The sequence below is a fragment of the Pectinophora gossypiella genome, chromosome 11 (assembly GCF_024362695.1).
Source record: "Pectinophora gossypiella chromosome 11, ilPecGoss1.1, whole genome shotgun sequence".
NCBI lineage: Eukaryota > Metazoa > Arthropoda > Insecta > Lepidoptera > Gelechiidae > Pectinophora > Pectinophora gossypiella.
This window is the reverse complement of record NC_065414.1, coordinates 1194583-1216938: the sequence shown is the minus strand read 5'-3', so window position 1 is coordinate 1216938 and position 22356 is coordinate 1194583. Positions and strand designations below refer to the sequence as shown.

The window sequence follows — 22356 nt, the reverse complement described above, 5'->3', positions numbered from 1 at the left end:
AATGCATAAGTACGTTCTACAGTAGAGGTATACTTACAAACAAACTTGTAAGTTTGGGGATACATATCCTGAAGGGGTAGATAGATGTTTATGTCACATGTAATAGGGGCGAGCCTTTTATAATTCACTAGGCAAAAATTATGAAAACCACATAATATCAATTATCTTTGATCCAAATATGAATTCCAACTCATAAAGACAAACTTATAATAACACATTTTAGTTTTGGTACTAATGTTTTCGTTATTACTATAGAACACATAACACAAAAATATTATGTACCTAGTTACAATTTAGTAACAATACAAGTCAACCGTAGTCTTTAAATCTGCTTCTCTTTAAGACTCATTGGAATCCCACTACAAATCGAAAAGACAAAATCCATTTAGTAGCTTCCAAAAGGAAACTATAATAAGAAAACCAAGTTTCAATCATCTAAGAAATTATTACTAAGAAGCACGAATTTTAAAATAGTTCCACCTTCCAAATAGCTCCAAATTTCGCATACCACAACACAAGTCTATCGCTTCACCACACCAAAATCGTCCAATTAAAGTTTCTGATCATAAAATAAAAGCTATTGACACACGTGGGAGCCCCGACAAAGATATTTTGAATGCTATAAAAGATCCGGAACATACAGCTAATGAGGCGGAAAACGACGCAATTTAGTTAATTAATCACGCTTTAGCAGCCAATTGAGATAAACTAAGGAAGATACAATAAAACGATCGAAACCTTGTCGCTTTGATAATGTTGTTTAGAGGCATTGATTAAAGCAATATGTGATGTCATCATCACAAATGACACATGCAGTGGTAAATTAGTTCTTACGTAACCCAATGACAAGATACCTAAAGGACATGTTTATGATAATTGTTTAATCAAGTTCATGTATGATGTAAGAATTGTAAAACTCCACTTGTCTTCTTACATATTAACCCATGATAACAAAAATGATAAAAATAGATCAAGAGAATAAGATGTATTTTTTTTCTATAATTTTATTTTCTTCGGAAAACCAACAGCAAAAGAAATAATAGATAATGTTATAACTATACAATAAGCCAATTGTAGGTTTTCGCAAATAACAACTTAATATCTATATGAGATGAGAACAGCAAACTCGCCAAAAATATTCACGCGCCACCATTTGGAACCCTTAGACTAAGATAAAAACCACAACTCAGCTGGTGCCTACTATCTTTAGGTCTAATATTAAACAGATCCAAATCTGTATCATGTGACAATTCATTGAAAGATTTACTAGCTCTCCATATATAAGAATTTTGACGGTAATTAGTTGTAGCAATGGGAGGGAATAAAGGAGCGTTAAATCTAAGACGTCTACTGGGTACTTGGAGGTTAATGCGATATAGTAAGTCAGAACAATCAATGGCACCTGAGGCAATTTTTACAAGGAATTGTAAGTCAGAACTAGTATCTAAACTTACGAAGGTTTTAAAAAACGATGTAAGTACATTTATTTAACTTAAGAAAGTCGTCCTAATAAGGTTTATAGGTGTGTCTTATTGGTATGAATACAACACCTAATTGAATATTTAAAAAAAATAATAGTAGAACAGGATCAGGATTTATCAGGCACCAACTTTGTTTCACTCCAACAAAGAAATTTCTAACAGTAAATAAGAACAGTTCTCGGCTATTAAGGCTGAAATTGGCCTCTGACGAGTAGTTCAAGCTAATAACCCCACAGCACGCCAATTAGACACACATAACTATAGCACAGATCATAGAGCTATAGACCGTGCAATCACAGACAGTGGTATTGTGATAGGTCGTGTGGGCGACGGTAACTTACTTTCAAACGTTTCTCTCATCTAGTTTGCTAATGGAATGGTTTATCTATGTCTTGTACAAACGATAACTCAACAAGGCAATAGAAGTGAAATACGAACTTTTGACTTTGTATGGAGTGAGTCATCTGATCCGATAAGTTTTATTGTGAGTCGTTAGGTACATAAGTCGAAGGTACCGCCTCTAGCATACTAACATTTGTGTTACTCGTACTCGTCATTTTTATAGGCTAAATAAATAATTTCAACAGATTTGTCCGCATCAAGAAAAGCTTTTTAAGCAAGTATCCAAAATTTGAAGATTTGAATCGGATAGTAATCACTACTTGAGCGGACAAAAATTAAAAGCTGACCAAGATGATAGAACATGACCATTAAAATACACATAATTTACAAAATACTTTTCCAACTAACATTTAAATAGTCATTCAAGTTTTAACAAGAAATAAAGTGTTAGTGAGGAAATAACGTTTGTTCTTTATCGCCTTTTACATTGTCCGTGTGTTATTTTTAGTATTTAGACTTGATTTTAGTGCCTCTTCATTTAACCGTAATGTGTACATAAAAGTCACTATTTGCAAACAGTGGATTTAAATTAACAGTTAAAGCAGTTGGGGACAAAATGAGTTTCCTGTTCTAAGTTCAAAATAGGGTACATTGAAAAATAGATGCTTTTGATCATTAAACTGGGCGAAAACATTACACCGTAATCGATTCATTATTAGCATTCTAATGGAGATTTTCAAATTGTCACTAAAACACAATTTATTTAAACAAAAAAAGAGAAGGTGGATTTGGCGGAAAGGAGAGAAGAATGGCGTTTACTCCACGAATAAGAGCGCTGCTCTTAAATAATGAGAGAGACATATTCTTTATTGCTAATATACTATATTGTACAATAACAGAAACATACAAAACTTACATAACACATGATCAATCCAACATGCACATTCTGAGGTGGTTATCATATGACACTGCGCACTTTTTTAAGAACACCGCCTCATCGCGCGGACAGGGGTGTTCGAGCCGTGTGTTGGGCATCAGCAGCGGTGCGACGTTAGAATCGTTTCATCGCCAACTGCATCGGTTCGCGGGGTCGTGCTATAAACGCCTATGAATCCACCCGCTTCGATTCGGCTGCAATGAGCTCGTTCATAAGATTTTGAGTTCAATACATACAACTCGTATATGTGGGTGGGTTATCAAATATAAAAAAACTAGTCTTTGTAACAAATATTACTTCATTCTATCTCACTGACTATAATAAAAAACCTAGCTTAATTAATTTTACTCATATTTGCTGAATAACTCTTATCTCAATATAAATCAAACCAATTATAAATGTAATAACAAACTAATTATGCTAAAAGCATATTTAGTACCGGAAACGTTATAAATAAAGACGTTCCCAAATTAGAAATTTCAACCGTAAAATAATATAATAACGTGAACAAGTCCATGAATCAAAACTTCATTGATAACCATCTCACGGAACGCGTTTGTAAAACAATTTGATATTCGGGTATTAATCTTATCACTTGGTAAATACTTGGACAGGTTTACAAGTTAATTTAATAATTATGGACCACACACAGTTCGGTACGGATGTCCTCCCGCGCAATGATATATTGGCTAGTAAAACCTTTGTATAAGTTTTAAATGCGTGGGCCTAGTATAGAGCCCTGCGGTACGCAGCGTCAGTAGCGCTCCTTTTATGACTCACGCACTTTAATCTCTGATATTCCTTAGTGTTTAAGTATAAAATGTCTTTAAAGCGTCTTCCGATTAGATACTACAATATTTACAACAAACTGCGCAGTAAAGCAGTACTTACAAGAGAAGAAATGTAATAATACATTGCCTTCCTGAATAAAGTAAATATAATTTTTTATCGTAACTGTAAAGAATGAATACGTTTATATAATATTATTATATGATTTGAAGTTTCTAAACTAAGTCAGGTAAATAAATTAATTACTTCCTCACTTGACCGCAATATTCCAACAAAAACAACTAAATAACGTTAGGAAGTCATAAACATACTTGTTACAGACAAACTCTTGTCGTAACTTTAAGAACCCATTAGGCAAAAGGATCTTCTATCTCCTTAGTGCCTTTTAGGGTAAGTGCAAAAGTTGAACATAAATTTGATATTATGCACGGGTAATATCATAACTTTATTTGCTAGAGTAAAGAGTAATGGTTTATGTAATATTGTAAAGTTTGACTTCGCTCGTGCTTGTGGTAAACAAAAAAATGAGAACATAATTGGTGTTACTGACAATTAATTATCCTATAAGAATAACGTCCAGAGCGTGAGCTAACTAATGAAACAGGTTTTATTATAGAGGATAGGCTTGTTTAAGTTCCCAAGTGCAAATACACTTGGTATTTGAAGATTGCAATAGTTGCCATCCGAAGACTTTTGCGTCTTCTGGGTCTTCTGGGTGGGTTCTGGGTCTGGGTCTTCTGGATCACTTCAATAGGAATTAGGAACACAAATCTAAAAATATTGTAATAGATAAAATTGACAAAACTAGACATCAAACGAATAATCACTCCTTAAACAATACAATAAGGCTAAGCGACAAAGATCAGCTAAAAGACCAACAAAAGACGTTACAATGCTTAAATGAGTTACATCGGAGAATCCTAAGAAATCAAACAATAGTGTTACATGGATAAGCTGTATCTTAGACAAGCGACAGCCTGCATTATGACCCAGACAATGCCTAGGCTATAAGTGCGTAGGCGTTTACTATAGTTGGGATCGTTCTGAATGTTAACTTATCCGAAAAAGTTAGAAAAATTATGATTATGGCTAATTCAATTCAACACTTCAATCACTACATGTGATAGTTAGGACAAAATATATTAGGAGTAATGAAAATGACAATCGATACTAATGACAAGGGTATTCTATGTGTTACGATCCAAACACGCCGATTTTTCTTCATTAATCAAAAGCGTCATATTATGTCCCCGAATAAAAAGAAAAAACAATAATTAAGGCTCATAGTAGGTATATTATTTTTTCACGTGGTTTTCATCAAACATTTGAAAATAGGAATATTACTGTACTCGATAAGAAGCCATATATGAATTTACATTACCTAAGAATGTAAACAAAATCTTAGTAAACACTTTCAAAGTTAATAACAGCACAATCAAAGCAAACGACCTAATGGTTTTCTTTGATTAATAGCTTACTAAAGATCCGGATACGTTAAATCAAGCAGCTCTACTTGATTTGATAGCACAGCACTCGCAAGCAACACTTAAGCATAATATGATCTAGAACTGGCTTTAGTCCACAGTGAACCTGTATTTGCACTACATCGTCTGAACCTTCGACCTCGTAGTTGATATGCTCAGGAAGTATTTCTAGGGGATAATTTTACCATAGTGTTAAGAGTAGGTATAATCCGATGTAATTTTAGGAATAAATCCAAAATTTCGTATTTAGAATCGAAATAAATTGAGAGATAAAGTTAATCCCGTTTATTAAGGGGGTCGGCTTACCTGACCTAAGATTGACAGAGGAAACATTTTTTACAAAAGCAACTGTAAATGTGGAGGAAAATTCAGCATAATTACAAGTTTATCATTATGTAACTTCTACGCAACTCGTGTTCAGATTTACAATATTAGATATAAGTATACCTATGAATGATGTACATATATCGTAACGGAAGAATAATTTAAAATCTGTAATAACCACCTGCAATTTTCCATAAGTAAGATATTTTCTCACTCATTCTGAAATTGTGATTGTTTCTGCTTCAACAAGTTCATTGAGTTTCATTTTGAATAAATAAATTTTTAAACTATTGATTTCTGTATTTGCATTCAATCATACACCATAAATACAAATTTGACGTTTATATTACTTATTTTTCGTTTTATATTTTCCTATTTCGTGTAGAATTTATTGGTTTACACTATCTAAGATATTCTGGTCGTTAAGTAAACAATTGGTTTCATTTTACTATTTCTGTGTCTATTAAAATCATGTCATATACCTTATTGATTACCCGTTATTAAGAAAAGTGGTCATATTATACATTATATTTCTTTATTATACTTAAATTATATTTCTAGTAAAGAAATCGGCGTGGGTACCTAGTTCATCTTGCAATGGATGTACCTCAATTGAAATATAGTCATGAGCTTATGTTTGAAGAAACTGAAGTGCCACACAGGAACAAACATACCCACATATACACAGTTGATAAACACATTACCATTCATTCCTTGCGTCGCGCAATCAGATAAAAATAAAAATCCAGCACAGGCGGCATGGGTTCCGCCGTCCGCACTTTGAACCAATAGACACTGTCAATGCTATCTACGTGGATAAAACTCGTGCGGATATTGGTCGACGCGCGCGGTTCGGAAACCGTGTCGCGGGCGTTTGGCATAATATCGTTATAAAAACCAATAAGGCTACTTACTTTATCGTCGCTGATATCGCGAACTGACGTATTTGAAATTCTTGGCGAAACTGATTTGCATTTTTTACAATTGTCAATAAGACACAAATCACTTTAGCAAAAAAATACAGCAGTCAGCCACGATATGGACTCTTGAACACGATGTGAGATTCAGTGATAGATTGGTAACCTGTCGCCATTTAGTTTATCACCCATCAAGATCTTATGAATACATGCTGTCTTTTTATTACATCACATGTTAAAAATAAAGTATGCAGACATAATAACATAACATAAGCTCAGAATTATAACCCAATTGAGCTAGTTTGAAGTACATCCATCGCAAGAAGAACTAATAAAGTAATCCACACTTCACTGAGCTTTTGTAGACAAACAAGACGAAAAGTCGTATCGTCGTATAAATTGGTCGATCCAACTACGTTCGGTCTACGGTCGATGTTACTAAAATATACATAATATATTGCTTTTAAAAGAGACCATAGACCCAAAAACACTATCCTAGATTACTAATAGACTCTAATGATCATGGCAAAAAAAAAAAAACATGTTTCATAAATCAACCTCCCTTATACACCATTTTACGAGCTTACCGAATCGCAAATCACGCACTAGGTAAAGGTGCGGTTCCGCTTAAGCAAAATCGAAGCAGAAAACGGCATAGGTAGCGTCGGAATTTACCTAATGAACGTTTGGGCACAAGCTAGTCATCATAGTTCGTTAAGAACTATACCGTCGCCTTATAGTGAAAACCACTTTGAAAAATCACATTGCGCCTTTTTGAAAATTCTTGCTTGCTTTCTTGCTTTATATGCATGCTTTTCATTCCTAAAAAATATAACTTATAAATTTTTACGCGAATTGAAATTAATTTCATATGATCGAAGTTTTGTTGTTAAAATCACATAAGATTTTTTCTGTGGATTTTTCAAAATAGCGCTTAGTAAATACGTAAGTACGTATTTTTCGCTAAAAGTCCACGACACCTAACGTCTATGACCCAAACATAAATAAAAAAAAAATTCTGACGTTTCGTCCAATTGTGCTCAAGTGACACGCAGCTTCAGGCCACACCTAAACACCTAATTAAAACGATATCACTTGAGTAGTCATAAAATCCAAAATGGCCGGAAAGCGTCGCCACACGCCCCCGCAATGAAATAAAACTGATGTGATAAATTTTTGATAAACGCTTGTAGAACACGACATAAAAAGGACTTTACGACGTGTCTGATGTAAACATGAGGCGGGATTGTCTAATAAAATCATCCACTTAGAGCTTCTTCCTCACCTTTACAAAGACGCATGTGATTTTTATGTTCCATGGGTCTAATATAGTCACGAACAGTTATTAAACCCACATCTACAATAGTATATGACGTTGAACAGGGGGGGGGGGGGGGGTTTTGAAAAGGCACATTGAAATAATTCATCTAAAAACAACATTTGTTGATATTGCGCACTTATTTTCATATGCGCAAATGTTCAATTGCAATATTGCTTTTTTCGATGAAGCAATTCGTGATGTGGTCTTTTTAACAATCAGAATAAAAGAAAATTGATCTGTGTATGACGAAAGAAGTTATTAAAATTGTCCTAATTATTTATTATTATTTTATTTATCAGTATATTATTTTATTTTGCAAACAATAAAGTGGTATCTATCTGTTTATATTTTAGTTGTCAACTGCCGACTTGTAGCTCACGTTATTAACAAATGCCATTTTTGTCTTGTTATTTAATTTCGTCCTAAGTTTTTGACGTGTTCTATCGTTTGTAATTTTTATACATGAAACAGTAGGTGTAGGGCCATGTGCTGGGAGGTTTTCTAGCAACGTTTTTCCCTCAGCGATACAGCTTATGATGTGTTCATAGTTTTACAGCCAATACACATAATAAGTAATTTAATTTTTGACGTTCAAAAAGCGCCAACTATGTAAGCCAATTTCGAAGAGTAAATTTTTGATTTATTTTTTTTTGACAGCCATATTAAAAGCTGTCACAAGAACGCTGCCCAAACCGTCTAGCAAAGACATCATAATAATGTTGTAGATTTCTTTTGGATGTCACTCAGTATACTTGGCCGAAGTATTTTGTCCAGAACATGCTAACTGAAACTCGTAATATGAAGCTCTATTTGCGCTACTAGTAAACTATAATAAATACGTCGACAGCAGAATGTAAAATAAGACAAATAATGAGATAGTAAAAGGAACCAACGTACTGGCTGAGCTTTTCCATGATACAGATATTTGATACCTTAATCTAAACATTGCATAGTATGATCTCAACATAGGCTCACATAAAATTATTATTTCTCTATCAAATAAAGCCGTGGTAGTCCAGTTGGAAGAACGCACGACTCTCACTGTGAGGTTGTAGGCTCGAAACCCAGCACGGCCTTAAAACAATAGTCAAAAAGTTAAAAAGGCAATAATTCAATATTACCTAGGTGAAAAGGCAATAATTTAATAGGGCATTTGACTGGGTCAAAGATAAATTATAAAATGCTGATTTAAAAATAGAAGCCAATCTAAGATGATCAAAAATCAATCTCATTTTATTTTTGACTTATTTTTGATTTTTATTTGTGAGTTAAGTCAAAATCCTAGGCCAGTATTTCCATAGAAACTCCAAAGATACCTTACATTTTGACGTTTCGAAAATAGTATCTCATTTGAATAGTCAAATCAACCTAGGTTGACAAGTGGCCTATTCTTCAAAGAAAGAGAGCCTTGCTGCTACTTGACATTTGTTGACAATCCGCACTTGGTTTTATATGCGCAAATGTCAAATTGCAATATTGCTTTTTGGATACACTGCCCTGTAAATATACCTTTAATTAAAAAAAAATAAGCTTGTGTGTCATATCTGTTAGCCCCAGGTCGCATCACGCGTAGAATCGCGTTTATTTCACATTTGATGTCACATCATAACTACCTTAGAGTAATTCCTAGAAAAAATAGTCATATTAAGTCCCCTTACGGTACTTTTATTAAATCTTTGTCGCATTGACACCGTCAGATGCTTCTAGAATGACCTAGAATTTCGAGATTCCATTTTGTAGGTTCTCTTTCGTTCCCATGGTTAATGACTATAACTTTACATAAATTTTAAACTAGTACCTGAACTAAACTTGGGCTCGTAATTCTAATAAGTTGTTTATACTGGCTGGAGTGTTTGATTGCTTCATATCATTCTACAAAATGTACGACAGGATCATCTCATCACAACATCTCTAATGTTTTCATTACACTTGTCTTGTAGAACGCACATTGATCACACTGGTGATGTTTTTAGAAAAAGTTTATTTTCTACTCTAAAGCGGCGTGAAAGAAGTCAGAGTCGAACAAAATTCGAAAATTATTGGTCTAGGCCCGTGCTGGGCTTCAAAGCTGCGACCTTGCAGCGAAAGTCAACCTACAAATAAATAAAAAAATAAATAAATAAATAAATAAATAAACCTACCCACATAAAAATCAGCGGTCACAACATAAATACTAAGCTAGTTCATTATAATATATACAAAAGATTAGATTGTGATCTTTATAACAATCATAAATCAAGTGAAGACAAAACATAAAACAATTTGTTGGCAGAAATTCCTCAAAGGTCGTAAAAATTAAAGATTTCTGAAATAAATCTGTATTCCCATCCTCTTTCTAAATTATTCATTGATAAACTATCCAATCAGGCGACACTCTTTGTAAACTGCAATGCTGCCATACATAATTGCCCGAATAGTAACATTCTTGTCCATAAAGCACTTTATGTTATACTCAATAACTTTATTGCCATTCCACAATATAGATTCTGAGGGGTTATAAAGGCCACATCGGAGCAATACATCTACAAAAGCAATATTGCAATTTGACATTTATTTTGCGCATATAAAAGTAAGTGCGCAATGCAAACAATGTCATAGAAAAGATCATTATGAACCCTAGAGGGCTCAACAAAAGAAGGAAAGAGGAAAGCGTAGGGTTAATTTAGCGCAAAAAAAGTATATGAGCTTTGGCAGTTAGTGTAGTTATTTGTGTATATGTATGTTTTTGAAAAAGGAAAACAAAGTGAAAAATGTTATATATGTTTGTATATTTATTTTTTGTCGAATTGGTCGTTTAAAGTACTCTTGAAATCAAATCAAAACTCCATTGTAGTCTTTCTGTCCTCTACAAGACTATTAAAAAGCAAGTTGTATCTTGTTTACGGCTGTTTAGTGACGCCTCAAACATTTACTGTGGGAACCCAGTGCTAGTTAACTTTTAACTTTACGAGAATCTCAATCATTCTTCAAATGACTGCGTTCAATGTTGTGACTTTCTTAAAAGTGAATAATTACTGGCATTTTATTACTTGCAGTTTCTAAATTATATACAATAACATTTTTATTGTTCGAAATACTTTTTGGGTTTTTGCTTAATAAAAATAATTCAGAGTGAATTTAACTGCGAAACTTATGAATGGAAACTTTGCTTGCCAACTCACAAAAAAAAAGATTTGTTTTAAGCTTGCTCTACTGTAACTCACTTTAACAATCTATTTTGTGACTAATTCCAAAGACCAACAATTATGATTTTATAGATTGAAGTTAATGAAAATCTACTAAATATAACAAGAGAAAGTTGCTTATAAAACATGAATAGTAGAGTTTTAAAGCCATATCTCATTAGGACACCATGGTGGCACCATCAACAAAATGTGTGCAATTGACATGTTGTATGCAATTATAAAACCAGACACCAGCTGAGGTAGCGTTTATACAACTGCGTACATTTTGTACAAGCGAGATAGGACCCTTAGTAACCCACAAAAGTCCGCTTGTCACATTTTCGTCTACTTAATTTACTACAACAGCTAACAACCTTTTACCTTCAACCTCTAAACTTCATAGTAAATCTAATTAATACGGAAATATGGCAGTTCATTGACACACTATAGCCCAATTTGTAAGCATGTGGTTTGTTTTATCTGAATCGTAAAATAGCTCATAAAACCCGACACTGGGAAAGACGCGTGCTTCAGCCAATGTATTCACATAAAGATTTACTAGATGAATAGATTTATTAAATTCACCGATTTTCAAGATTTGAGCTTTAAATCAAGATCCGCTAAGGATATTTAAACTCTAGTAAATTTTTTTAAGAACAAAACTAATAAATTTATTCTCGGCTTAGATATGAGGTTAAATTGAAGATAAATATAAAATTCTCGAAATAAATATGATTTGGTCTCTTCCGTAACCATTATGCGAATTGGCATTCGTTTTATTCGCAATGATTTACATATTGTCCTGTGTTCCAAAAATACGAAGATAAAATGCACCTGTTTTTTTAATGTGTACTGATTTATGGAGAACGCTTTTGATGTTGTCATTGATTTTATTGTCTCCATTTGTATGAACTAAATGTATGTTCTACACCGTTCTACTGTTCGACACCAGACTAATATTACTTATGAATTCTTCATTAAATTTTATGGGACTAACTAAAGAAATACTTCGAAGCTCATCCTAAACGTTACTTATATAAACAAGTGCTTCCCGAGTGCATGTTTATGCAATTTTTAAGTTATGTCCGGAAACTATAAATCTTATATAATAAGTTAACAACTGAACACTTCAAAAGAAAGTGAATGAATGAGAATTACCGAGAACCGAATGTTGAAGCAGAAATATTTAGGAACGTTTTCTGAGTTCATTCACATCAGCCTAAGGCTACCTGCAGACCGACTATTAACGATCCTCAATTTATAAGGCCCTTTAAATTCACGATGTGTGAGACCGCCTCAGTAACAACACTTAATTTGAAAACAACCAAAAATGGTACAACATGCAACTTAACACGAAGTGACAAGGTTCTTATTTGATGTAGAAAAAAAAAAAAAAAAAAGAAAATAAATAAGAATGAAACTTCGGCAAATGATAAAGGATCAAAAATTGTACGTTTTGTATATTCAAAGGCAGATGAATTCGAAACGAACGTTGTTAATGTTAGAGTTGAAATTGTTTGTGGAAATAGATTGTTATTGAAGAATTTGATAACTCAATTGGTATTGATAATTTTGTGAATGAATGTGTAATCGTACTGACGTTTGTTGCTACACTGTAATCTCGTTTGGTTGCTCATTTTATACAACATCGTAAATACGTCTTTTGACTTTCGCAGAATGGGTTTGTATCGCGTTTTATTGGCTTGAAGATATTGTTTTACGGCTCAGTACGAAAAATTGGTTTCCGTATCTTCCTGCAACGATGTTGCTTTTGACCTAATTTATGCTGTAGCTCTAAGGCTGTAAAATGATATAATGGTCCAAAGGGTAATAATACAAGATATCAATTTAGAATGACATACGCAATTCACCCCCGTTACGTCTGGCTTGCTGCCACACTTGATGTTAGAGTTCAGATGGGTAATATTATGAATCATAAGGTGACAATTTTATGCGCATTATTCATGAATATGACAAAAGTAAATAAAAAATCGAAGACACCACAATTTCAACTAACCTTAACCAACTCCGTTTTGAATTGCATATTATTTGTTTATCTGCTAAACAGCTGATTATTCAAGTATAATTAATAGCTGCCAAGGCTAGGTAATTAATTATCCATACTAATCTGAAATACCACACCCGATTGCGGGTAGTTCAACAATTTATCCTGACTTAATTGCTTTTCAATTGCGCTGGTTTGAAAATTCTGTGAAGCAAGCGATCAATAAGTAGGTACATAATGTTGTCATTCTAAAGAATGTTGAATATTAATTTATTGTTGGTCTTATCTTGGAATTAGCATTTGAGGGAACGGGAATAGTAGAGTTGCGGCTAGAAAAATATTAACGAAAGTGTTATAGATACACGTACTAAATGTACAAAGTTTAAAAAGTAAAAGTGAGTAAGATAAAACAAAAGTGATATAACATATTATACAACCCCTATTAATCAATAGGATAGAATATAAATTATTTATTATAAAGGACGCCACACACAAAAACAAGATTAACATTGTAGTGTAGTGTAACCAAACGCAACTTATAGGAAAACCGAAACTCACAGACGGTTATTTTAACAGTTGTCATTGAGTAACAACGATATAAACAGGTTAACCTATACTGCGCGAAAACACTACAGACGCCTCTAAAAAGACTGTAACACATTCATTAAGATATAGCGGGAGGAAGGCTATTTTCATGTTGTGACAACTGATTGTTATATTAAAATAAACCCAGTATTTCATATCAGTGTTTAATTACAATTAACAAGTCCTAATGCAATATCAGAATATACTACAAAAATAACTTAAAATTTTCACAAAACAATTCAAACATTGCATAAAGGATGTAAAAAATGCAGATTTTGTGAAATAAATTACGTATATTGACAAGAATTATTAGTTCCAGTACTTTGTCTATACGTATAACGTACTCAAAAGTTTATCTGTACGGTATTAAATATATTCTTGAAATATATACCAACCAACGTCATTACTCTTTAGACAAATATACTATATTTTAATCACTTCATAGGATAGATTAACAAGCAGACACAAACATAAATATAAGAAGCTAAGCAATATTAACAACATCAATAAGTCAGCTTACTACTCCATTACAATGCAAATGTAATTATTGTGATAAACCCAGCAGCTTGCATCGACGCATTAAATATTGGTCGTATCTGATTAGATTAAATGAACCGTTTTATCTTTGTACTGTAAATCCTGTGTTGACATTTCAAAGCTTAAACACATCCTCGTACTTTTTGTCGTGTACAAATTACTGTCGATTTTCTAAATACCAAATGTCAAGTGGTCTACAAACATAGTGTCTAATCAGAACGGATCGTTTTGTAAACTTAAATACCTATTTCTTTTTGACGTGAGTAATTGTAGATTTGCCGCAAATGGCATTAACTACTTGGCCAAACAAATAGGGAACGCTGAGACCTCTCACCCAGAAAAGTGGTCTAAACATACGTAGTGTCTGATCAGACAAGATCGTTTTCTAAACTTAAGACCGTAATCCCTAATATAACACGCAACGCTCTCAGAGATCAAGGTGAACAAGAAGAAATCAATAACAATTATTAGTTGGCATTGAAACAGGAAGATGTGTACTAATTTTATTTGCCTGCATGTCAGTATAAAAATATTAATCAATTCACAAAAGGAAAATTAAGCTAGATTTCACAATAAGACTACAAAACGACTCAAGAAGAAATGACCTTGATTCCACACGAGCTTCCACAAATCAAACCTTTATGATCCTATTAACCAGATCATAAAGAATTGATTTTAAGATAATCCATTTAAATACCAAAAGTATAAAATTAATAAAATCTACTAAAGACAATCGTAAAAATGTCACTGAATCTCTTCTTATAGATGAAGAGGTTGAAATGTCAAATGATTTGGGAAACGGATCAAAAACAAGGGCAACATCGTATGATTATAATTAGCTATCACTAAGCAGGAATTATGAATGGACGACAGTTTATGTAATGCATTGACCACCCGTTGAGCCGGACTGAATGTAACGGTAGACAGGTTGTATGCTATACAGCATGATCATTTTTTGATTAAAGCACTGCGATTGATATATTTTGCCTCTTGGAGTAGGTATAAGTCCAGTACAGGTCCAGCCAGTATTTCACTAAGTACTACATCTACTTGTTAGTTGAGTACTGGCTGACACAAATACACCATGCAAGGAATAATATCTCTTTAGTTTTACTAGTTACCCTAAGATGCATTTTGTATTCGATAACTTCATGAATATTATTGTAAATTCTACAACCACCCCATCACTATAAATGCTAAGGAGGTTGTATACTTAAAGGTTGCCTGGAAGAGATAGCTTAGCAATAAGTCCGCCTATTGTACTCTTTCTATTTCTCTTTTGTTTTGTATTTCCTGTTTGTGCAATAAAGTATTTGTTATGAATGTTATGTTGTATGACTGTCACTTTGGCCAAAAGCCTTAAAGCTGCAGCAAGCATATGATAAAAATGATACCAGACTTTTTTATCTCCTTAATAATTGATGATCAAAAAAACATAATTTATTAAGAGTTCAAAACTTGTTGACCTATAACGGTGAGAGTTTTTACACCTGTAAGGCATTAAAAGGCAGTTCTTATCATATTTGATTATGATTAAAATATCGAACACGCTGTTCACAATTAGTCAGCCGCAGTGAAGTCCAAACATCATAATCTTCATTTTTTATGTACCCGCGATGACCTGACGCTATCGGCAGATTATCGAACCAGTTTGCATCTAGTCCAAATCTTCTATTAATTAACTTCGCATAATCTTGCTTGCTGATGAGGCTGTGATTATGGTATGGGCACAGTGGCGGTGGCGTATTATGTAATATTTAATTTATCACCTACTTATCTTTTAAGAAATATTTGCTTGTTCGAAAATCCAATTCAAAATATCTTTATTCAATTGGAAACATTGTTGTACTGTGAATTGTATTTTTGTAAAGGTGAATATTTCTAGCAGTCTTTAATTGCACTTTACTATTTGTTTATTTCTCGATTCGTTTGGCCCTCATTTACTGATCCGAACATGCAGTATTACCTTATTGTTAGCGTTTACTAATTTGAATGCATATATCGTATAATGTTCCGTTCAACCCACGGGAACCAGGCTCCAATCACTTTGTGAAAATTAATGTTTTAAATTAATAAGGGTCCTGCCTCTACCTCGCTAGGACACCATAGTGATGGCGCAACCACTGTCTCGCCACCAACGAAATGTATGTGCTTGTATAAACGCTACCTCAACTGGTGTCTTTTTTGTTGCACAACCAAAAAACACGTGGTATCAATCCGGCCAAGTAGTTAATGCCATCTGCGGCAAATCTACAATAAGTCACGTCAAAAAAAAAAAAAAAAAAAAAAAAACGTGGTATCAACTGCATACGTTTGTGGCTCGACTGTGGTTGGCCCTTATATTTGAAAACTACCTTTTGCCCACGGCTTCGCTGATAAATTTCAGGTAACACTGTTCTTGAAAACTGCGAAAAGTCCCATATAAAATTTCATCCCCTTTTTGAAGGGATTGGAGACAGACTTAAAAAAAATAGGATTTTTTAGTTCTTTACAAATAGTCTGCATACTAATTTTTAGCTTTCTACCTTGATAATTTAGAAAAGTGGGGGGTTAGACGGCGACAAAAAGTATCCTATAACACTCTCCGTCCCTTCAACCATCTCCACTTAAAAAATCACGTCAATTCGTCACTCTGTTTTGCCGTGAAAGACGGACAAACAACCAGACAGACAGAAACGTACGCTATCCCAATCATAGTAATATTATGGATTAAGCAGTCCTGTTTAAATGCTACACCTAAAGATCACACATACCAAGAGCGTTCAGGAGGCAGGGGCTCACAGAAATCGAGCTGCTTCAAAACTCCCGCGTCCCGAAATGCAACTGGCAGCTTCTCTGTGTTAAAATACCTGTCTCATGAATTTTATTCCCACCATTAATAAAACCACTTCCTTTGAAAAAATCACGTTGGCGCCTCCTGATGTAGTGTTGAATGGGCAGACGACCCAACACGTTGATTCATTAAAACAACTTTTTTAACCGGATTCGCGTCTTCTTGTATTAAAAAATCTTGATTTGCAATTAATTAGTCGAGTAGGTAGTAATCCAATTCAAAGGTCAATGGAGCTCAACTAAGATATTAATGAGATGATTTAGATCAATATTTGGACAGATCATGTTATGATGTCGTGATTTGATCAGCATGTCACAGAGTATAAAGTCTTAAATGTACGGAATACTACTAAGTGAGCTGTTTATATTTTGTTGAAAAAGTTGACCTACACAAACAAAATGAATAGACCTTTGTATTACGTAAACAGTCTTGCAAGATTATGCACTTTGGTAAATTTACAGTCCTGCAGCTTATCAGCCTGATTGGCCCTAGAAAAATTAATAACCTAAAAACTTCAATAGGTTTCAGTTATAATTCTTCACTGAGTTTCTTTTTATCATCTTACTACTGTTACTGTGTTGCTTGTTACTGTGTACACCAAAAATGTTTAACAAAATCAAATCAAATGAAATCAAATCAAATCAAATATACTTTATTGCACACAACATACAAAACAAAATCACACTCATAAATCGTAATCATGTTGCAAATTATGCGACTATGAATTCAGTCAACGCTAAGCTAAAGGATATGCCAGTGCTATAAAAAGAAGACAAATAATTAAACCCATAAGGAAATCTATTAACCAACCCGACGAAGGAATCTTAATGAAACTCTTTAAAAGTAACAAATGTTCTGAAGCCAAAAATATAGCCATTTTGAAAACCATCAATAGCCATCAGGGGCGATCACAGACGGAATTAGATGAAGAGATATTCTTGATCCTTTGACACCATTCTTAAGATACATCTTAAGGCTGTAATCCTTTTAAATCTGACGCAATTTTAAGATCAAACTAGGTGTGAATTGAATTAATAAAATTTTGATACATGACACAAAGATAACTGTACCATTCTGTTAACCTTAATAAGCGCGTCGTTCCAATTAACTAATAGAATCAATAAGTCGATAATATTAACAACTCATATAATTATTAGGCAATTGTTCTGTTTCAAAATAAACGTATTTCTATTTGAATACACATTTTGTTTTCTTAAAAGCATTTTTCGTTAATTATTTAATATTATAATACAGTATTTCAACAAGTCAACCTTTATCATCAATTCAACAATATAATATAATACACATATAAACAACAATATAACAATATAATACAAATTGCCTTTAATCCGCGCACTGCACACACTCAATGAGGTTGCAACCAGGATCGACTTATTTGTTTGTAGTCTGAGCGAATTTGAAAAAACTACCTTGTATGTATTGTGTTATTTGTCATAATATGTAGATATAAGTGCTGTACTATCGGATTAGGATGGTCCTGTAATGATAGTTTTAAGTTTTGTTTAATAAATAAATATATAATTTACTTCCTTTGACGCGTTCACATCTTTACTCTCACTTTTAGTCTGGCTGGTTTTAATTCTCTTCTTTTTAATTCGTTTGTTGTCAATCTTGAGACGAGATATTTTAGCGATTCAATTCAGACAGACCACTAAACGCTCGTAAACTCCGGAATGTCCGAAACTATTCTTTTCAACTCACATCTTTAGAGTGACATTTGACCAGACTATTAGGTTTTTACGAGAAATAAATATCTGTTAAAAACAGATTTTATACTGTATGCCCATTTTTCTTGCGTTTAATGTTACCGCTTTATTTAAAGGTATAATTTACATTTCTTTTTAATAGGTAACTTATAATGTCTCCGCAGTAGAGCACCGTAGTGGAGTATGCTCCATACTCCCTGCAGTTGACTGAGAAGAGGCATGTGCCCAGCAGTGGGACGTATATGGGCTGTTTATATTACGTTATATTATGTATGATTGTCTTTTTCAAATCACTACCCATGAAACAAAATAATAATTAGACGCAAACCATAGCGATTTCAAAATTAAAAAGGACTTAAAAAGTAGATATCTACTGCAATCATCGAAGAGAAAAAAAAAACAGAAACAAACGCTTCACCAACAAGCATAGTAAGTCATCAGAGCTAGTTGTCACCCTATCAAACGCATTATGATTAACAACGTCTTCAAAGACAGAACACACATAGTCGCCCCGTCTTCGCAGTGTAGTAATAAATCAAAGATGACTGAGCGTGAAACACATGATGGTCCATTTAGTGGGAGAATCGAGGTTATTAACACGGGATGAGTGGTTCTGAACGATGCAGATAGGCAATTTGTTGCTTTAGATTTTATAGCCACAGCTGAAAAACAGGAACATAAGGAAAACGCTGTGAGAGATGTTGTGTTCCATTAATAAAAGATAGGTGTAGACGATGTAAAAAGAGCGCAAGAAATTGATATGAGTTTTACTAAGTATATCAGTTTTGTGAACTTCGTTGTACTAGTAGACGTAGACCTTGTGAATGGAAAACTTTATAATTTGACTAATATACATTGGCCGTGATTCCTGCAGGTACTTCCTAATTTTAAGTTATATTTGTCATTTTCTTATCCGCCGAAAAGAAAACGGACGGATGACAGCTGTTAATTTTAAAATGAATGAATAACCCGATAAATAAAATAGATATCTCGCTCATTATCAACCTGTTTAACGTGAACAAACAGAGTCAACTTAATTCTGTCGTGTTATTGACCAAAATAAAATTTTGGAAGGGATATTTAAATTTCTATCTAAAATTGACGTGGGTTCCATTAATTTTATGACTGTCGATTACCCGTCCCTTACTTTTTCAGCGGATAAGAAAATGACAGGTATAACTTAAAATAATATTGGATGGTTTGTACAGGAATTATTACCATTACCACTATAATAAATAGATTAATAGAATATCATGATAAAACAAGTTTATACATGAGCGCGTTAGAATCAACGTAGACATAATAACAAACATGTAAATATTCCATCGTCTTAATGAGGAATTTATATTTGGCTCACAAATTATCTTCACTTTATTTACGCTCTTATTTTTAGAACAAAATTGCGTGTTTAAATCAAAAACACAGAGTGTTTGAACGCAACCAGACCACAGAATGGTAGCAAGATAATAAATTACTTTTAAAATAATGCTTTTAACACTATTCATTAGGTCGTAAATCTAGTAAGACATGTTACTAGAGCGATCAAAGACCGTCTGTCTGTGTGTCTACTGTCCAGTAAGCAGGTGCTGATGTAAATAAGAATAGAACTGATGCCTCAGTTCTTTTTATACAGCAAAGTATAAAAAATATGGTAATGACGTGAAGATTCAAATAATTCAATTAATAAATGGTTCTTCTATGTTTTATGAGCGGAAATTTATGAAAAAGGTTGTCTATTAATGAAAAGAAATCCTAACGTCGCGCCACCGCGTCGCGCCTTTAAGATCCCTTAGCACGAAATCTATTAAAATCAATTATATTAAAAAGTTACATTATACTATTTGTATCTACATACCTAATATCCTTTGCCTCATCTCAGCTTACGCAACCTGCAACAGAAATACAAGAAATAAATACTTAGAAACTATTTGGTTAGTCTGAAGTTTCTTTGAAAAAAATATAGAACAAGAGTCGTGGAAGAATTGGGATACAGACTAGAGCAGACTAGATAAGACATTTATAAGCAACTACATCTCAGACTGCCTATTTGCCAGTCGTAACTGATATAACATACCTCAATATTATATTAGAGAAAATCTAAACACATATTGAAGAGAGAAGCTGATTGGTTTGCATCAAGTACGCGTCAACCCGCTAGAAACAGAAGAAATGCACAAACCTGCAAAAGGAAGCTTTGTGCAAAACTTTCTTAGTTGCTATAGGAAAACACGTTGTCAACCCATGGCATGAATTGGGGACGATATCCACGAAATATAATATACAAAAGTGAGCAAAATCGCGCCTCAAATTTGATGCATACTTTTGCATAGACGTGATAAGTAATACTTGCTAGTGAAAAAACGACTGCGATATACAGAAATAGTTACTCCGGTTAATAGAGACAACGTATTAGATAATGTTGTTTAAAACTCTGTTATAAAAAGAATAGATATAATAAGGTTCATCATATCCATCTTTGGACTTCGTATCAACAGTGGCTGCAAGTTGTCTTTGATTACTTGTGGCTCTGCCCACCCCATTAGGGATTACGGGCGTGAGTTTATGTATGTATGTATGTATATAATAAGCCATGTAAAGAAACTCAAAACACAAAAATAAATACTTGAACTACCAAACGATAATTATTCTTGTAAATCCAAAACAGCGCAAATTGGAAGCAAATTTGCGCAACTTTAGAGCCTACTTGTCATTCCAAGATGTAACTGTCACGGCAGGAAATCAGCGTGACAGTAATTGGAACAAGGCGCCTTTTGACTGAATTTACTATCAAATTAGATATTCTAATGCTATTTGTGAGTAGCTAAATAACAGGCTGAAAGGTCTAGTCAGGACTGGTCCATGAATATCCAAAGGATAATCTACAGAAAGAAGAGTGGTGATGAAATGTTCAACTACGAAAATTAAAACTTGATACAGAGCAACACATCAGGACTCCGATGCCAACCCCGCTGGCATAGTCGACGATCACCAAGGTTAATTATTTCAAATGTAATCCTCTTAGATGCCGCCCTGATCCGAGGTTCGGGCCCAGCTCCCCTAAGGCCTGTTGTCTTATTTCTTGGACCTGATGAGAGCCCTCAGCGCTCCTAATTTGTCCGGTTAAGTATTTATTAAAAAAAAAATCCTTTATTACCTCCACAACATAATAGTAATACCTAAGATACATTACCATTACCATCACCATCATCATCATGATGTACCATCCGACTTACGTCAAAAAAATAATACATTAAAATTCGTTGACACGAAGGTATGTCAAACAAATGTTACATAACATTTTATAACATAGAAATACCCACATAAAATAAGTTCACGAATATATACATAATTAGGCTAGTCAGAGGTACCATCCACTGCAAGATGAACTTCTGAATTGCCGCTTCTCCTGAGTTTTCGATTAAACCAACATGATATGCGGTGAGTGATACTGTCGACTTTAATAGTCGAGTCAACTGTATCAGTGAAAACTGCACTAAATAAGAATAAATATACACTGAATATAAGTTAAGATAAAACGAAAAGGACATAAAGACCTTGGAAATATAAGAAATATTTACTAAACAGTAAAATGATACCTAATACAAGAATTGGTAGAATACAGGGAGCTATAACATTTTATGAAGTGGCTAATGATTTCGAAAGGGAGTTTAAATATCCAGTTTCAATACAATTTCTTAATTAAATATTTTACAAACAATAAAATATTAATGTTTTGCTATAAAGTTTATTATAATTATTTATGATACTTAAATATTATCGAAGTACCTAGTCATGATAAGTTAACTCGAAACTACTTACATCAGTTTTAATAGTTGAGTACGTATAGCTGATAGAGATCGCTTAGATGTACAAGATTTACAAAACAACGTAAAATAGAAAAAAATAATAT

General features: G+C 33.5%; 1 protein-coding gene across 2 annotated transcripts in view; it reads right to left on the bottom strand.

Annotated features, from left to right (window-relative positions):
• LOC126370736 (uncharacterized) overlaps nucleotides 1-22356 on the bottom strand; it is a 303349-nt gene that overhangs the window by 184209 nt on the left and 96784 nt on the right. For both annotated transcript variants that reach the window (XM_050015768.1, XM_050015769.1), the window contains one exon: nucleotides 20302-20335. The gene's annotated coding sequence lies outside the window, so the exon portion shown is untranslated. The remainder of the gene's footprint in view (nucleotides 1-20301; nucleotides 20336-22356) is intronic.